This window comes from Diceros bicornis, chromosome X, assembly GCF_020826845.1.
Source record: "Diceros bicornis minor isolate mBicDic1 chromosome X, mDicBic1.mat.cur, whole genome shotgun sequence".
NCBI lineage: Eukaryota > Metazoa > Chordata > Mammalia > Perissodactyla > Rhinocerotidae > Diceros > Diceros bicornis.
The window spans coordinates 138,817,268-138,828,022 of record NC_080781.1 but is presented as its reverse complement, the minus strand read 5'-3'; positions in this window follow the sequence as shown (position 1 = coordinate 138,828,022).

The following is a 10,755-nucleotide window of genomic DNA, read 5'->3' as shown; positions in this document are numbered from 1 at the left end:
CTTGTGATCTCTTAAGTCTCCAGCATGCATTGATTCCATCCATCCCAAACAGTCCAGTTGTGAAAGCTTCAGCAAGCAGACCTTGGTTTGCAGGTAATAGAACTCTATTATAAGATTATGTCAGTAATAATCGAGGGCAGAATTAGAATTTTTCATTCTTCTACTGCTTAACCACCTGCTACATCTGTTGCCTCTTCCTGAAGCAGTCTTTGACCTAGCAATTTCATTTCTAGGAATGTATTCAACATTTATATTCACAGTTGTGAAATGATGTTTGAACAAGGCTATCCATTGCAACATTGTAATCACAAAATGACTATCAATAAGGGGCTTGTTTTTATGTACTGAAGTGGAATGGTCTCCCAGATGTATTGTTAAATGGAAAATGAACAAGGTATGAAACAAAGTATGGTATGCTACCATCTTTGTTTTTAAAAACAGAAAAAAAAGAATACATATGTTTATGTAATTTCTTAAAGAATACTTCTGGAAGGATATACAAGAAATGAATAAAACGTGCTGCCTCCAGGAAGAACTTGGTTGTTCATGGAAAAGGATGGGTAGGAGAGTCTTCACTGTATACCGTTTTGTAACTTTTGAATTTTGTACATGCAAATAATTACTAATTAAAGATCAATTTTACAAAGAAACACATACTTACATGCATCCAGTGTGATACCTTGTAATGCCCAACGTGGAACTCCTTTGTCGTGTCTTACGGGTGATTTGATGTGCCTCATGTTTCAGTCACGTGCTAGATCTGGCTCATAGCAGCTCACAAGAGCTAATTGCTGCATTTTCTGGAATTTTGCAAGCTGGTTGATGTCACAGTGGTAACTTGAAATTGGCCATGATGGAAGTGTTTGCACTGCAGAAATGGGCAGATACTACAAAATAGGCCTTTTGTTTTTTGTGGAGAGCTGGTTGTTATACATTTATTGGCACATGACTACTCATAATCAGCCATATTCTGTTTTTTAATGGGTAATTGTGTTTCAACGATGTTACTTGATTCTCTACTCTAGACACAAATCCAGGTAGTAATGAGCTATATTTTCATGGGGTTTATATGTATTTGAATTAAAGTTTGTTGTTAATTTAACTTGAAGACTTAAACTGTATCTATTTTAAATGTTTTTATTTTTCTTTTATACATATATTCTCAAATGGACACACTTTCTGCATTTTCAATGGGTGAGTTTGACCAAAACTATGATGAACAAAAGTCCTTTGAGTAAAACCATATGTACACTTGCTTCGTTTCTAAAAGAATCACTACTTTTCTGAGTCCCTATGGTTTGGGAATCATTAGTGCTTACAACAGGTATGACAAAATACGTTAAACCTGGTTGTTGACAAGCTGTGGATTCAGTCTGATGTGAATGTGAATCCCAAGGAGAGTAGAGGGAGGAGGGGAACTACTACTACGCTGTTTTAAAGGCCCATGGGCCTGATTACCAACAGATCAAAACCACTTTTTCTCTCAAATTGTTGTGATTTAAAAATACTGGCCATGGAACCAGGGTGCTTGGGTTCAAATTTCACTTTACCCTTCATGAACTGTGTGGCTTTGGGCAGATCACTTAACTTCTCTGTGCCTCAGCTTTCTTATCCTCATAAGGTTGCTGCCAGGATAAATGAGTCAATACATGTAGAGTGCTTAGAACAGGGCCTGGCCTGTGTGTTACTTAGAAGTGCATTTTTTAATTTCATGCGTGTGGGGATCCTCTAATTATCTTTTCTGTTATTGAATTCTAGCTTACTTGCACTATGTCAGAGAGCCTTCTCTATATAATTTCACTCCTTTGGAATTTGTTGATACTTGCTTCATGGTCTAGCATAGAATCATTTTGTCAAAATCACCAGTGACCTCCATGTTCATACACTTACTTCAGTTTGCCTCTTGGTTTTATTCTTATCTAAATCTTGGCTCCTTTTTAGACTTTTTTCACTGGTTCCTCCTCATTTCTTTATCTATACTTACTGTTTCCTAGATGAGCTCATCCAGGCTCATTGCCTTAAATACCATTTACATGATAAGGACTCCCAAATTAGCGTCTCCAGGTATAGCCATTCCTCCTGAACTCCAGAATTGTATATCCAAGTGTCTATTCAGTGGTTTCACTTGAATATCTAATAGGGTTCCAAAACTAAGCTCCTGATACTCCACCCCAAACCTGCTTTTTCCATGGTTTTCCTCATCTCAGTTAATGGCAGATAACAACTCATTTCTTCTAGTTGCTCAGCCCAGAAGCCTTGGAGTCATCCTTCACTCCTTTCTTTCTGTCATACCCCACATCTAATCCATCAGGAAATCTGTTGACTTTACCTTCAAAACATATCCAAACGTTGACCACTTCTCACTACCTCCAGTGCTAACCACCCATCTCTCTTACCTGGACTATTACAAGATCTTTCTGACCACCTCCCTGCTTCTGCCCTTGCCCCCTGCAGTCCATTCTTTACATAACAGTCAGAGTGATCTCGTTAAAACACAAGTCAGATAGATCATGTCTCTCTGTTCAAATCCCTTCAATGGCTTCCCCATCTCAGGGAAGTTGGCCTGAGATGGTGGCCTCAGAGTAAAAGCCAAAGTCCTTACAATTCTTTAGAAGGCCCACCATTGCCTTTCTGTCTCCTTGGATCACTCTGAATCTAGACACCTTGGCCTCCTCACTGTTCTTCAAATACACCAAGCACACTCCTTCCTCAGGGCCTTTGCTCATGCTGCTCCCTGTGCTGGATCCACATGGTTCACTCTCTCAAATCCTTCAGGTCTTTACTTAAAAGTCCCTGTGATGAATCTTTCCTGTCTAAAATTTAAATATCCCGTCCTCCACCAACATATCATGCCCCTGTCCCGGATATTTTTTCCTTAGCACTTGTTACCATCAAACATATTATATACATTATTTGCCTTGGTTATTTTCTGTCTCCAATAGAATGTAGCTACATGAAGGCAGGGATTTTTATCTTTTTTATTCACTGCTGTGTCTTTAGCTCCTAGTATAGTGTCTAGCGTATAACAAGTGCTCAATTAAAATTTATTTAATGAATAATTTAACATGACTTTATTTGTACTCATTAACCTAATAATTTGAGGTCCTGTTAGTTTGTAATGGGAAGATACATATATGTCATTACTGTATTGATATAAATTTAGTCTAGGTTTGTATCTAATTCTGTCTCTTATTTTCAGATTATTTTCCCTACATGATATATCACAACCAACATTCCCTTCACAAGCCCACAAACCTGTTGGAGCCAGACAGCAAGGTGGAACAATTATAGCAGACAACCTGGACGGCTCACTTGCTAGCCTTGTAGGAAGTAAGCATCTATTTTAAATTAATATTTTATGTATATACATATATATTTTTAAATGCATTTTAAGAAAAAGTATTTATACAAAAATAATGTAAAATTTGTGTTTGTTTTATGAAACAGATATTAACTGTGGAGAAAACCCAGTCAACAAGTAAGTTTTTATTATTGAAAAAAGATAACCAATAAATAAATGTTAGAGGAAGGGACTCATGAGGGTAACAACTAGAAAATAATTATTTTTAAATTAGATATAAGAATCATTTGTTATAAAACTCTATAATATGTCAATTTTTTTATTTAAATAATTAAAGTAGAGAATTTATTTGTTATATATTATCCCAATTTTGTAGGTAAACTTCTTGGTTAAAGTATACTGTATTACATAGTTCTCCTCCTACCCCTCTGACAGTCTCTTCATGGTTCATCTGAAGGATCTTCTTTTTCTAAACATGTCTTAAATATCGGCATTCCTCCTAGTTCTTTGTATTCTCAGTTCTTTTCTTACTTTATAATATAGACTGTATTAAATTATTATTGACTGTGTTAAATGAGTAATACTTATTTTTTGTTTTATTAAACAAAGACAATAAAACTACCAGTTGGAGCTCCTCAGCATCATAAGATAATCAGTGTTACTTCAGTGAGTGAATCCCTACATTTTCAACCAAAAAAAAAAATAGGCAAAAGGAAACCAAAGGAAGGCAAAAGTGATAATATTAACAACAAATAATGTGGAATGTAAGGTTAAAAGCACTAAACAGAATAAGGAGGGATACCATATAATGATAAAAGGCACTATTTATGGAGATATAACTGTCTTTGTGTATGCACAAAGCTACAGGCATAAAGCAAAAAATATTAGAAATACACAGAGAACTTGAGAAAAATACAACTATAATGGGCGATTTCAAACCACCTCTTTGATTATTGAACAGATCTAATAGATAAAACATAAGTAAGAACATAGAAGAATTTGAATAATACATAATAAATAAATGATAAATAAATAAATAAAAAATAAATAAACCTGTGTACACACACAGAATGCTCATTTTCTTCAGAGCAATCACAAAGAAAACCTTAACAAAAAAACTAAAGAATTTTACAGACTACATTCGTTCATAATCCAATAAAATTAGAACTAATTAATAAAAATTTGACCATGAAAATCTTAACTACTTATACATTTAAAAATATAATCCTTTTGCCAAAGAGGAAATCACAAAAGGAAAGTTATCAACTATCTGAAGGTAACGAAAAAGAGAACTTTATACCAAAGGTAATGGGGCACTGTGAGAACTAAACTCAGAGGAAAATTTCATCATTGTTAAAGAAGAGAAATTAATAAGATTTTAGTTTTTATCTTAAGAAAATAGATATAAAATAAAAAATATATTACGAAGGTAAAATTTTTAAAGATAAGAGCTTAAACTAGTAAAATTGCAAACAAAAACAAATAAATCCAAAACTTATTTCTTTGTAAAGTCCAATAAAATAAGCTCCTCTGATTAAACAGAAAAGAGAATGTAAAATTGTACAATATGAGTAATAAGAGAGCTGACATAACCACAGATGCAGGAGAGATTAAAATAATTATAAGTGAATACTTTGTGCAACTGTTTGGCAACAACATATTTGAAAATCTAGAGGAAACTGATGATTTCCAAGCAAAATATAAATAACAAAATTTATCCAAGAAGAGGCAGAAATATGCATAGACCAATTACCACATAAGTTTTTGAAAAAGGAATTGAAGATCTGCCAGTGTATCACGAGTTCATGGATGAGCTTTATCTAACCCTTAAAGAATAGGAAATTTCAATTCCAGGCTGTAGAAAAAAGGGAAGATCTATAATTCAGTGTATGAAATCACATGACTTTAATATCAAAGCCCAGTAAAGATAGAACAAAGAAAGGAAACTGCTGACCAATCTCACTTATTCATTATAGATGTCAGAATTCTAGATAAAATATTCACAAATAAAGTCCAGGAATATATTTAAAAATTCCACTACCTGTGCATACTGCTTTTCTGTTAGAGTGTGCCATACAAAACCCCCTGTCTGGGATGGTAGTAGTGGAGGTGGTATGATGAAAATTGGATGCATTTGGGATGTATTTTGGAGGTAGAGTTGATAGCACTTGCTGTTAGAAGTGAAGGGGAAAAGAGGGATCAAGGGATACTGCTTAGGTTTCGGGCTTGAGCTACTACATGGATGCTGGTGTCACATATCATGATGGGAAAGACTGGAGGAGAAATAGTTGGAGTGGGTAAGTTGAAACAAGAGTTCTATTTTGACATGTTATGTTTGAGATATGTATTAGACATCCAAGAGGCAGGTAAACATACGAGTCCAGAGATTAGGGCTGGAGATAAAAAGTTGTGAAGTCATCAATGTGGTAGTTAAAGCTTTAAGACTTGATTAACTAATCTTGGTAGAGAATAAAGAGGATAATGGTAGGTCCAGAACTGAACTTTGAAAACATCCTAATATTGTAGAGGTTGAATAGAGAAGGTTAACGTGTCAAGAATTGAGGAAAACAAAGCACAAACAATGGATCAGGAATAAGTGTAGCATTGGACCTTTAAATAATGACACTGAAAGCCAGAAGACAATACTTCAACCTGTTAAAAATTCATAGTGGGGGCCGGCCCCGTGGCTTAGTGGTTAAGTGCACGCGCTCGGCTACTGGCGGCCCGGGTTCGGATCCCAGGTGCGCACCGACGCACCGCTTCTCTGGCCATGCTGAGGCCGCGTCCCACATACAGCAACTAGAAGGGTGTGCAACTATGACATACAACTATCTACTGGGGCTTTGGTGGGGGAAAGAAGGAGGAGGATTAGCAATAGATGTTAGCTCAGAGCCGGTCTTCCTCAGCAAAAAGAGGAGGATTAGCATGGATGTTAGCTCAGGGCCAATCTTCCTCACACACAAAAAAAAATCCATGGTGAAATTTATTTCCAATCTAGAATTCTGTACTCAGACAAGCTTTCAACTAAATGCAAGAGATAAATAGACATTTTCAGACACCCAAAATCTAAAAAAATTACCTACCATGCACCTTTGCTCAGGAAGCTCCTATTAGGTGTGCTCCAGCAAAACAGAGAAGTAAACTAAGAAAGAGGAACCCGTGGGGTTCAGGGAAACACAGAGCCCTACTTAAGTGAGAAGTGGAGAGAATTCCCAATACAGTCATGGGCTGCATAATGACATTTGAGTCAACGATGGACTGCATATACAACAGTGGTCCCATAAGATTAGTATTGTATCCTAGGTGTGTAGTAGGCTGTACCATCTAGTTTGTGTAAGTACACTCTATGATGTTCACACAACGATGAAACTGCCTAACGATGCATTTCTCAGGAAGTATCCCCATCATTAAGTGACGTGGGATTGTATAACAACGGTGGAAGTCCCAGGGTGACATTAGTACAGCAAGCCTAGAGAGCAGTCAGTTTAGATTGGAACAGAAGGATATAGAGCTCCAGGACAGATGTCTCCAAGAAAAAATCAAAATGACGGTTTATTTACTCTGAGCCAGATATTATTCATTCTAAGTGTTTTACACGTAATAACTCATTTAATCTTTCTACTTGAGACAATTATTATTTCCACTAGATCATAAGCTCCATGAAGGTATATATTTTCGTCTGTTTTATATATTCCAAGCACCAAGAATAGTGCCTGCACCTAGTAGATATTTAATGGATATTTGTTGAATGAATCCACATTTCACACCTGAGAAAATTGAGCTACAGAGATTCTGTAACTTGCCCAACCTTATACAGTTATTAAATGGTTGAACTGAGATTTGAACTCAGAGTCGGGGCTATTAACCTCTATAGTATAAAACTATATATATATATATATATTCTTTTTAAAAAATATATACTTCAGAGATGAGGGGAGGTGGGAGGGAAGTAGGGTATGGTATGAGAGTACAAAATTTTCCAAAGGAAATCAATAATGTCTGAAATTTATAAATTCAGATATAGTAGTATAAATATCTTTGAGATTATAGAATTAAATACCATGAGAAAGAGTGGCTACTTTGGGGAAGGGGAGGTGGTGACTGCTGTTTTTGGTTTTAGATCTTTTAGCAGTATTTGACTTTTTAAACTCTGTATCACCTAGATAAAACCTAAATTTAGTTAAGTCAAATGATGAATACAACATAAATATGAGCTTTTATTATCTACTACTTAATGAAGGAAATCATATGGTATTTGACCTTAAACAAACACATAGGGACAGAGATTGGATTGGTGGTTACCAGAGGGGAAGGGGGGAGGGAGGAGGGCGAAAGGGATAATTCGGCACATGTGTGTGGTGATGGGTTGGAATTAGTATTTGGGTGGTGAACATGAGAACATGATGTAATCTATGCAGAAATAGAAGTATAATGATGTACACCTGAAATTTATACAATGTTATAGACCAGTGTTACTGCAATAAACAAAAAATTAAAAAAATAAATAAAGATTTTAAAAAATAAATAAATAAATAAATATGAGCTTTTAGAGACAAGAACCATGTCTTAGAATTAACACTAAAGTATATGCAGAATAGAGTATTACATGGTTTGGTGGAGGAGTCGAAATAGATGTAGAAGATAAAGGTAATAATCTTAACCACTGGTAGGGAGTATAGACTCCTAGTCCTGCCATTAATTAACTGCAGACCTTGAGCAAGATATTTGTCTTCTCTGAGACAGTCTTCTCATCAAGGTTACACAGCTAGTGACTAGCCTGGTGGGGCTCAGATTTCAATACTTCTGCCTCCTACCCTAGAGCCCTCTTGACCCACCCCCATGGGGAATACTAGTTTTTTTCTTTAGATAAACTATTAAAATAGTTTAGGATAAAATGTATTCATTCAAGTCACTTTATTTATGAGAAACTGCTACTATTGAATTTTTTCCATGATCTTTCAAACTCTGTTAGTGGGGAATTTAAATTAGGCATTATCTATCAAAACTAAGCTGAAACATTTAGTTTTATAATAACTTAATTTCGTATAGAAAATAGCCAGTGGTCTTTTTGGGGGGGCTTTCTTTTGTGATTCCTTCCTATTATCTCTTACCTGTTGATAAGCATAAACATTGTATTAAAGGCTGTATCCTGACTAGATGTTTAGATGGTAGATTTGTCACCCCCAAAACGAGCTGATTTATAAATCCCATTTTAGATCTGACACGAAGTGGCGTCAACCTTCAGAGATGGAAATTACTGGTGGAATGAACTGGCAGCTTAATACCTGCACCTGCACATCAACCCTCTGGAATCCCATTTCTATTCCTCCTGTTCCCCACATGGTAACATTTGTGACGCATACCTTACTTTTTAAAACTTTTTTGATATATACATATAACATAGAAATTTGTAATGAGGAAGTAGATAGAGCAAGAAATGTTTTATTTTTAATAATTTTTAATGTATTGTGCTAAGATTTCTTATAGACCTGTTAAGCTAACTATTCTACTATTTTGCTCCACATTTATTGAGCACCTATTAGGTATCAGGCACTATGCTGAAAAATGAAGACACAGGAGCTGTAAGAGTAGATAGACGTGTCATCAAATAGAGGCATTGAATATTATAATTGCTGAGGTGGAGTACTTTAGAGGGTGTGCTATGAATTTTATAAAGGATCTGAGCGTGAGGTAAAAGGAGATGAGTTGAATTGCCAGTCACTGGTTGGCAAATGGCTCATGCCAAGCAGAGGGAGCAGTGTGAGCAAAGGCAGGAAACTCCGTGGGCTTTCCAGGGAATTGTAAGTAGTTTAACGTGGCTATAGCATAATGTATGATGGTACAACAAGAGATAAAGCTAGAGCATTGAACAGAGACTAGATCTTGTAGGAACTTGTATAGGAGTTTGGGCTTTATCTTATAAGGAGTGGGGAGCCAAAGCTATAACACGATCGCTGTTACATTTTTGAAACATTAGCCTGGGAGGAATGTGGAAGATGGATAATAGGGAAATAAGACACGGAAGTCTTTTTAAGTCGTCCAGGCAAGAGATCTAGAGTGGCCTGGTCTAGAATGCTAGAATTGTGGCAGTAGATTGAAATAAAGAGATTTGAGAGATGGGTATGCAGATAGAATTGATAGGAGTTGCTAATAGATTGAAAGTGGAAATATGGGTCCCCAATGAATTATCTGCAATTTTAAAATTCAAAAAGCTCTGGAAAACAAGTTTTTTTTGCTAGGTTTGCAACAAACTCTTTTGGCTGCGCATCTTTACCTGAACTAAAATGAGGCTATAGTCAACATTTATCTCACTAAGTGTGAATATTCACACATGAATTTTGCATTTTCATTTTGCTGCAGAAATATTAATGTGTTTCATTAGAGAGTGTTATTTCAGCCCCCCTGGGGTGTTACTAATATGTTCTACGTGTAATTTCTAAATTATCTGTCTAAAATATGAAACATTCTGAATTCCAAAACACATTTGGCCCCAAGGATTTAAAATAAAGCATATGGACTTATGCTATTTTTTGTGTGATTTTGCTTTAAAACTTCATTGGTCCAATGATATAACAAACTGCATATTAACTATTGAGTACATAGTGACTTTGTTCTTCTAACGTGCAGCTGAGGTGCATTCTAGGAATGAGAATTTTGATAGGATTTGGGAAGCAGAAAGTAGTAATTTTGAAACATACTGAGGAAAGGTGTGCTGTGCTGCTGCAGTAGATTTGAGAATAACATAGGTCAGTTTGAGGAAATTGCATGCTTAATGGAGGACACAGATGACTAAGAACCTAGAAAGGGTATAGCAAGGAAGTTTTGGGTTTGGAGTAAAAAGGATGAAATGTAGAAACAACATAAGAATTTGGGTTAAATTTATGTTCATAAAGCTATTAAGAGTATTCCCCATTTTCCTTTTAATGTCTACAGGATTTCTGGTGATCTCCACTCTTCCATTCTTGATATTGATTTGTGCCTTCTCTCTTTTTTCCTTTGTCAGTTGTGCCAGAGAGTTATCAATTTTATTTATCATGTCAAAGAACCAACTTTTAGTTTCACTAAATTTTCTTTATTGGTTTTCTGTTTTTGTGTTGATTTCTGCTCTTATCTTTGTTATTTCCTTCTTTCTGCTTGATTTGGGCTTATTTTGCTCTTCTCCTAGTTTCTTGAGGTAGAAGTTTAGATTATTGATATGAAACTTTTCTTCTTTTCCTTCTTTTTTTTTTAATTTTTTTAATTTATTTTTTCCCCCAAAGCCCCAGTAGATAGTTGTATGCCATAGTTGCACATCCTTCTAGTTGCTGTACATGGGACGCGGCCTGAGCATGGCCGGAGAAGTTGTGCGTCGGTGCGCGCCCGGGATCCGAACCCGGGTCGCCAGTAGCAGAGCGTGCACACTTAACCGCTAAGCCACGGGGCCGGCCCTCTTCTTTTCTAATGTGTGTTCAATG